We start from the raw sequence: 9,634 nt of genomic DNA on the forward strand, positions 1-9,634 counted from the left end.
AATACAAACTCTTGAAGAAAGTATGAGTCATTTGTATATGTATCATGAAATGAAAAGCTATATAAAAGGGTAAAGGGTATCTCTAGGAGAAATAGAGGATTATGTAAACATATTGTATTAATTCAAAGGACAGATAAAATCAACCATTTACCTAATCTCTTAAAGACATTATACAGAGTGTGCAAAGCATTATCTAACATCAAGAAAGAAGGGATGTACATGATTAGAAATGTTTATAAATATATAATAACATAAGGACCTAGTTGATTACCAATTTCAGAGTATATAGGTAACATTCTTTTGTGTTGAGAATGTTGGATGTTATCTTATAGTTTCACCTAGGCATGAATTTGCCAAGTTGTTAAATCAAGGAGTACTATAATTAACCTTATCTCCTGGAATCTAGTCAAACTGTACTTATACCATCTTCAAAACCCCACTAATATTAGGATAAGAGTGGTATTATAATATCTACTTGGTCTTTATAGCATAACTTCAACAATTTAACATTTCATGCAATAACTTAACTCTATCTCTATATGTGCCAACTGCCACTAAATAAACTACTATAAAATATAACATGAAAAATAATAACATCAACACGTGAAAACAACACTTTGACACTAGGATTTAACGTGGAAACCCAATTTGGGGAAAAACACCAAGTAACATGCTACCAATTTTTCACTCTTATGAAGTGAGCTCAGTTAAGAGCCAACCCTGTTAAAGGTTATAGACCACACTATTAAATGTGACCTTGTTAAAGGATTTAATCACTCTGTTAGGAGTGATCTTGTGAGAGGAATTTAGAACATTATATTAGAATGTCACCTTCTATTAGGGGGTGAATCAATTGTCCTCAAGTCTAGATGTACCAATTCAACTTTTAATCTCTTCAAACAAATTAATCGAACTCAAATACCAACTTGGTCTCTATAGCATAACTTCAACAATTTAACATTTCATGCAATAACATAAGCCTTTGTCTCTATTTGTGCTGACTTCTAGTAAATAAAATACTATAACATATAGCATGCAAACCAATAACATCCACACATGAAAATAACACTTTGACACCAAGACTTAATGTGGAAACCCAATTTGGGAAAACCACCAAGTAACATCTACCATTTTTTCACTATTCTGAAGTGAGCTTAGTTAAGAGCCAACCATGTTAAAGGTTATACAACACACTATTAAATGTGATCCTATTATAGGATTTAATCACCCTATTAGGATTGGCCTTGCTAGAGGACTTTAGAGCATTCCATTAGAATGTCACCTTGATTAAAGGATTTACAAAATGAATGTTAGTTTAACCTTGAAATTAAAGGATTTTGACTGATACAATGGTTAGAATGTAACAATAGGTTGACCTATAAAGTATAAATCTTTTTGCAAATTTGGATCTTCATTCTCTCATTTGCTAGTTCATTGATTGGCCCCCATTAACATCTTTGTCATTGATCCTCTTGGCATCTCCTCAAGAAACCACTCTTCACTCTTCTGTTCACACTTCACCTCTGTTGTTTACCTTGTCACAACTTCTTCTTAAGATAAAAACTCAACTATGAACCAACCTTAGAAAACATATCTTATGCCTCCTTAAATAAGGAATTTTAATCTTTTTCCATTTAAACATCACCATTGATCTTAGGGTTAGGTCAAATTCATCGAATCATTCCATTTTTCTATTCTCCTTCTGCTAGAAACTTCTCATCAAATCCTTTCCTTTGACCACTTAAAAAAGTCTCATTGCGTATTAAATATGCTAGCTCACCAATCCTCATCTTCCATACACTTTTACTAATTCAAACTTCAAATTGTGTTGGCCTCAAATTCAAACCTTTCTCAAATTGAAACTTTTGTTGTTTCTCAGAAATCACTGTGTTCTTTAGCTCAATCGATACTGTGTAGCTCAACATACACTATACTTTCTCATTTGGCATCAACAAACTTGTGTGTCCATTACTATGCTCGGTTGCTAGAACACTTCTTCATATATTTTCTTAGAAATAACTAACACTCGTCTTGAACTATTTCACTCGACTTCTACATAAGTTCCTTAATCTGCTGCTTCAACTCCTTCATTGACTGTGCAAAACTGATACTTAGTCAAGCTTATCCTTATTACTTGTTTCAACTCTTAGGCCCTATTTGGTTGTAGGAATTGAGCGGGAATAAGAAAATCTAAATACCCACATTCGTCAATTTGACATTGTTTGCAAAATACAAAATTGGAATTAGAATTCACCTATCCTAATTTGACCCCAAAATGAGCATAGTAGAATTCCTTAAAAAAGCTAGAATAAGAATAGCTTATTCTTATTCTAGTTTTTAATAAACCCAATTTGATGGGTTGTCGGGTCCATGACTTTGCTGTTTGATTTTATTTTGTCACTCAAATGCATTTTTGGAATGTTTTCTCTATTCATCATAAGATATAAACTGGTCAATATTATTATTATTATTATTATTATTTTTTTAAAATTTTAAAATTGACAAAAAAAACTAAAATCAGATTTGATATCTTCTCTAAACTTTAATAAAATTATCTTACAAATAAATCTTGTGTTTAGTCTTATAATTAAAACTATGTTGAAAGATCATTTAAATATCATATTAATGATCTCAACTTATTTGTATTTTTTTATTTTCTTTAATATATCAAAAAAGAAAAAAAAGATTTTAGTTTTATCTTTTACTCATTAAAATAATTCGATTTAATTTAGAATTAAATTTATAATATACAATATAATATGTCCTTTGAATTTCAATGAATTCTAAAGGTTGTGGTATATTTTTCAATTATGAAGTCAATTTAAAAAATAAAATAAAGGCTAATTAAAATAATTTGGCTTTTTAATTTTTTTATAAAATACTAGTTTTATAAATAAAAATTCTTCATTATTTAAAATATTACCAAAATAAAAAATATAATATAATTATTAAAATTTTAAAACAAAACTTATTCCAATTCCTATTTCAAATGTTGCAACCAAACATAGAGTATGCATCTTTCTACTCCTCTTCTAGGTCAACCAAACATGTCTAAATAACATTCCAGAACTTATTTTAAGAATGCATGAATGCTAGAAGGGGACTTATTCCAACATAAATGAATGCCACATTCGACAATTTTCGCAGCCAAACGGGCCCTTAGCTTCATACAAATGTCTTCTTTACTTCATGTATTAACTGAACAACACATTATCTTGTTAATTAATAACTTATCAAGTGCCTATTGTAATTCCATTATACTTAACACATCTCAACTCAACCTTTCACTAGGTCATATCATGCTGTTTTTTTTTCAAATTATCTTCATCAATCAAATGATATAGCACTCTACACTGTTAGTAAATGTCTCTCTAGTAGGTTTGACACTCTATCTTACCAATAGGTTTGACATCAATGACAACATAATAATTGCTCCAATTGTAGTTTCCAACACAAAGAACATGGGGCAAGCATCAAATGAGCAAAAAGAAGAACAAAGAACATAAGGAATTAACATAGAAACTCAAATGCAATTGGTAATACTTGCCAAAGAGGTTGGCTAGCCTAGTTACACTACCTCTCCATCACTATTTGAGCTCTTATTGAATAGCCTGAAGATGAGAGAAGACATAGATGTTGATAAACTATGTCAAGTTGCTGTACATTCCATGAGAAAAATTGTAGAAAAGACAAATAAACTAAGCAAAAACGCACAAGGCATTTTATAAAAGATAACTGATAGACTTCAGAGCACCATACTTATACAAATTACTGAACAAGATGTGGAGAAAAGAGAAGATTAGGTACTAGAAGCTTTTGATAACCATTTTCCTACTCTTGAGGATGCAACATCTCTAAAAACACAAACAATACATTATGCAAACTTATTCAGTCCAATTTGTGAAAATATCAAAAGTGAACTAATTGCATTAGACATTTGCATAAAGGAATTAAGAAGCAATATATCTAAAGGAAAGGATTTGTATGGAAAATGTGCTTTGATAAATAGATTCACTCAAGACATCTCTAAAGAAATAAAGAACAAGAAAAATGAATTGGAGAATACAATGAATGCGTTGAAGAATCCTAGGGCTAAAATAATAGAAATTGAGCAAAGGATAAGAAAAATATATGATGAGTTAAGGACTTTTGAACTGAACAGAGCTATAATCTTGAAGAGATTCACACTATTAAGAGAGAACTTAACTTTGAAGATTGACAAGCAATTGGATACATGTCTAGAGACAAAATAATCATATGTTAAATTTGCCCATTCTGACATCAATGCAATAGAAGTTCCATCTTTATAATTCTATATAATACTTGTGCTTTAATTATTATTATTATATTATATTTATAGAGATTTAGTTCCAAATCTTGCATTCCTTATTTTATTGATTTTTCTATTTTGTTTATGATGGCTGGTTTAATATGTGAATTACAAAAATTCTTGAACCTTTTCAACCTTTTTTTTGCCATTTTTATTGATCTTAATTTCTATAATCAGTTGTGATTTGATTTCAATTTTAAATTAAGTTTTTCCTTTCATTGTTTTATTTTATTCATAGTATTCCATAACCATGCAAGACCATTGAAATGTTTTAAACCACTCATTGCTTTCCTAATAAAACATTACAATTTTAGGTTAAAGTTTGAAGTATAGTAGCCTATTGGCTATTTTTTTAAATTTATTTCATTTGTTAGAATAAATTTAAAACTAATCATTATTAAGTTTGATAGATCGATCAATAGGATAATCATTTTTTATATGATAAATATTTAATTTTCTAATATAGATTTCCCTTGATAAGTAGGAGTAATTTCCACAACAAGTCAAATTGTGATATTGCTATCAGTATTTAACTGTGTGATTTTGAGTCAAACTCATTAACCCATGTTTCATGAGTAGTGATTCAATATGAATCCATCTCTCATGAGAATAAATGGAACACTTAGCACTCATTGGATCTAGGTGATGCTCATCGGAACTTCTTGTGAGGTCACCCATCCCAGTACTACTCCAACCTGAGCACACTCAACTACAGAGTTTCCTCCATGGTTAAACCCAAAGCTTTCAACCCCATTTGCAAAATCTTCACTAAGGGCTCGTTTGGTGAGCGGAATAGGAATACATATTCTGGAATAGAACGTATTCCTATTCTCCGTTTGGTTTAGCCAATATTTGATGGGAATTCGCGGACCCAAAAATTTATGTTTTCTAAAGTAAAAAAAAATGGAATAGGAATACGTACTCCAATAACATCTATTTTGGTGGAATTGCAAAACCCCATTTTTGGGCCAAAAATGGAATACGTATTCCATTTTTGCTTAGTATTCCAATCCCATTTTGGTGCATCCAAACAAAGAAATCAAAACTTTTGGAATACGTATTCCTATTCCGCTCACCAAACGGGCCCTAAGTGTTGTGTCTTATGTAACCATTCATGAGAAAGCCCTTTGAGCTCATCAATTGATAACTAGGAGATTTTTTCCGGAGGAAGTCAAATTGTGATATTGCTTTTAGGATTTTGTACAGTTGGATTTCCCTTATTAAAGATTTTGTACAGTTGGTTTTATTCCGAGTTCGAAATACACGCTCGTTCAAAGGAGAGTGTTGTATTTGTTTTTCAAACACGAGAGTCGATCAGCATGGAAACGCAAGAATTTTGATTTGAGTGAAGATGACATGGAAGAAAAAGCCTGTTAAGTGCGGGGTAGACATTTTACAGAGCACGGAAGAATTCATAGAATCCTCTACATACCATGCCCTCTTGCAGTCTTGCCTCACTAGCAAATCCTTGGCAGGTGCCAAACTAGTTCATGCCCACATGATTCAAACTGCTTTCCATAGCAATGACATCTCATTGGTGAACAAATTAATGAGCAGCTATGCCAAATGCTGTGGTCTGTTGGATGCTACCAGAGTATTTGACAAAATGCTGGAAAAAAATGTGGTGTCATGGAGTGGCATAATTTCTGCTTACTCAAGTTCTGGCTATTGCAAAGAAGCATTGGCATTGTTTAAGAAAATGAAAACAGCGTCTATTATACCCAATCAGTTCGTCTTTTCCAGTGTTGTCACAGCATGCGATCGCTTGGCATGTCTTAGAGAGGTTCACAGAGATATTATTGGGAGTGGGTTTGAATCTGATTTGTTTGTAGGCAATGCTCTTGTATGCATGTATTCAAAATGTGGTAGGGTAGAGGATGCACGACATGTGTTTGACAAAATCCCTCAACGAGATGTGATATCTTGGAATGCGATGGTAGCAGGATATGCACAGAATGGGTGCGTTTTTGAAGCCCTCGAGGTGTTTCAGGGGATGCCAGAACGAAATGTGGTGTCATGGACAAGTATGATTGCGGGATATGCGCAGAACGGCTTTTTAAAAGAAGCTTCCCAGCTGTTTGACAAAATGCCTGAGCGGAATGTGGTTTCTTGGACTTGTATGATTTCGGGGTATGCACGTAATGGGTTTGTTGATAAAGCCCGGGAGCTATTTGACAAAATGCCTGAAAGAAATCTGGTTTCTTGGGTTGCGATGATTGCAGGATATGCACAGAATGGGCAGGTCGAAGAAACCCTAAAGTTGTTTCGGAAAATGACAGTGCGAAATGTTATTGCGTGGAATGCTGTGATTTCAGGATGCGTACAAAATGGACACAGCGTGGAAGCGCTGAAGCTATACAGACAAATGCAACTGCAGGGGGTGAAGTCAAACTCCACGACTTTTTCCAGTGCTCTCTCAGCATGTGCTGAATTGGTAGCTCTGGAGCAGGGAATTGCGATTCATGAAGAAGTAGTTAAAAGTGGACTTGAATCTGACTTGTTTGTGGGAAATGCCCTTGTTGACATGTATACAAAATGCGGCAGCGTAAGTGTTGCGCGTAAACTGTTTGACAAAATGATTAACAGAGATGCGATCTCATGGAATACGATGATTGCAGGATATGCAATGCACGGTTTTGGCAAGGAAGCCTTAGAACTCTTTTATAAGATGCAATGCTGTGGCCCATGCCCGGATCATGTCACTTTCATTGGCATTCTCTCTGCATGCTGTCATGCGGGCCTTGTGGATGAAGGCCGGAAGTACTTTAATGATATGAGTCAATATTATCATGTCATGCCTGTAATGGAGCACTATGCTAGCATGGTTGATCTTCTTGGCCGCGCTGGGCATTTGGATGAGGCAAAAAGCTTGATTAGCAAAATGCAAATGAAGCCTGATTATATAGTATGGAGTTCTCTGCTTGCCGCCTGCAGAATTCATAGTGACTTAAAGCTTGCAGAATGTGTAGCAGAACACCTAATTGACTTGAACCCCTCGAAAGCCACACCATATGTGCTTCTATCAAACATGTATGCCGCAGCAGGACGAAAGGACGGAGTGGACAAAGTCAGGAAGATGATGAAAGAAAGAAGAATTTCAAAGGAGCCTGGGTGCAGTTGGATTGAGATTAACAAACAAATGCACGCCTTCTTTTCAGGAGATAAATCACGCCCACAAATGCAGAAAATTTATGAAGAGCTGGATTAATCTTCTGGGTAGATGAAAGTAGCACCCACCTTGTGATGATTGATGTTCACTAACATGTGAACTATTGCCGACTTCTGCTCTGCAGTCAAATCCATCTCTGGTTAGGAGGCGTGCTTCCACACTTTACCAATAGTAAAGTTATTGTATCTCAAAGACAGAATGAAAAGACAAAAAAACAGGGATGGTCTTGAGGCTGAAGCTAGTATACAACAAAGCCAAAGAGAAGCTAAAGCAACCACCTAGATTTCGTCGGATAGTCTATGGCTTGGTTGCTTCATAATTACTTTAGTTTCTCTTTGGCTTTGTTGAATCCAGGATTGTATAAAGATTATTCATTCTCTTGGATTTCAACTTCTAGCCAACATTGAAGCATAATCTTTTTTTGGTGGAAAACGCTCAGAATTTGGGAATTCTGCTTTATTCCAGATGAGTGATTCAGTATACTGCAACGGAGACAATTTCGCTGATTATCTGCATGCTAATAGAAAAGATCAACTTATAAATACTCAAAAGAAAAGGCTTACAAATATTTGGTCGAGCAGTACCTGGTTGAAAACCTTTGCATTTCGTTTGAGTCTAGAACCATGGTGACTTTTTGGTTATGGAATGCAAAGGAGTTACTGAGAACACAACCAACCAGATATTATGAAATGAAATCCTACCACAGGTATAGTTTAAGTGCACGGAAAATGAATCAAGGTTCAAATTTCAATAAGCACATTAAAAAAGGTGGATAGAGTGTAGGAGGAAAGGACGGACTGAGATCAAACAGGGTTAAAACACAATTATGGAGTTATTTTTATTATGTGGAAGGAGACATTCAGCAGTAAATAGACAAAAGAAACATGTATCGACATTCCAGAACACTCATTTCAAAAAAGAAATGAATCCTAGGATTTACAAGCAGAAAGATCTGAATCATAGACGAGGAGCGAGTTCGAAGATGATGCAGTCAAAAGATAGGTGGCCAAATGAATGACAATCTTGTCTTTCTAACTGATGGCCAAACACGCCTCAAGAGTTTCAAAAATCCAATATTAACAATGTAACTATTCATATTCATGCTTAGCACAGGAAATATTTGAACAATAAAAACATTCAATACACTATGAACTTACATGTATTGATTTTAACGAAAGATAACCTTTTCTAAATATTCCATCGAAACCATGATCTATGGATACCGGAAAAAAGAAGAAATTTCAATTATATTCTTAATCAAATAGTATATAAGTCATTACAACATTTGCCCTCGCTATCCCTACCAAACAACATGCAACCACGTTTTAAGGGAAAATAGGATCTCATGGGCTGATTGACCAATCAAAGTGAAGTTGCCAAGTTTGAAAGTTCACTAAAATTTGTAAAGAAAGTATAATGACAAACCTTCACTTATTGCATGAAAAACGAAGGACAAAGGCTTTTGGATAAAATAATGCAGATGTAACAAGTGGTGAACAAAAGAGGGTCTAGGTGAATCATTGATATGACATGTTGTCGTCTCTAGACAACATTGATGGGATTTCTAGTGAGTGAAACAATTGAGATCGTGAAGGATGTAATTATGAAGCAATCATTCCTTAAACATCACATACTAAGGGTTCATTTGGTTGATGGAATAGGAATAGAAAAATTGGAATACGTTTTTTATTATCCATTTCGTTTGTCACTTAGAATAGGAATAGGAATACACATTCCTATTTTGTCTCTAAAATGAGCTTATACCCATTACGAAAAATAGATTATATTGGAATAGCCATTCCTATTCCCAATATTACATCTTTATTCTCCATTCCAAATGGGCTGTAAGGGAAGAATTAAGCTTGAGAAAAAGAAGTCAACTTTGGTTATTTAACACTTTTGATATAAGAATTAAGCTTAGTGTGTGATGTTTAAGCCATTCTAACAAGACTTTAGACATTAATCCAGATATTTCCTCTGAAAGAAACTGTTAAAACCTTGATTCTTTCTCTTTCTTTTGCCTTCTAAAACTCTTTGTCTTGTTGTCAATCTACATACTAAAGTAAATCGAATCACAAATAATTTTATTGGCAGGAAGTATAACCATAAGCATTGCCATCTTAGTTGCTAAAGTT

The 9,634-nt window shown here is 33.9% G+C and overlaps 1 pseudogene across 1 annotated transcript; it reads left to right on the top strand.

The window, feature by feature from the left end:
- The first annotated feature begins 5,587 nt into the window (after positions 1 to 5,587).
- On the top strand, positions 5,588 to 8,642 carry LOC149549129 (pentatricopeptide repeat-containing protein At2g13600 pseudogene; annotated as a pseudogene). The gene has a single exon (XR_016354039.1). The product of XR_016354039.1 is annotated as a pentatricopeptide repeat-containing protein At2g13600 pseudogene (transcript).
- The last annotated feature ends 992 nt before the right edge of the window (positions 8,643 to 9,634 follow it).

Source organism: Cupressus sempervirens, chromosome 7, assembly GCF_028749045.1.
Source record: "Cupressus sempervirens isolate cs-2001-9-10 chromosome 7, ASM2874904v1, whole genome shotgun sequence".
In the NCBI taxonomy this organism is placed as follows: Eukaryota; Viridiplantae; Streptophyta; class Pinopsida; order Cupressales; family Cupressaceae; genus Cupressus; species Cupressus sempervirens.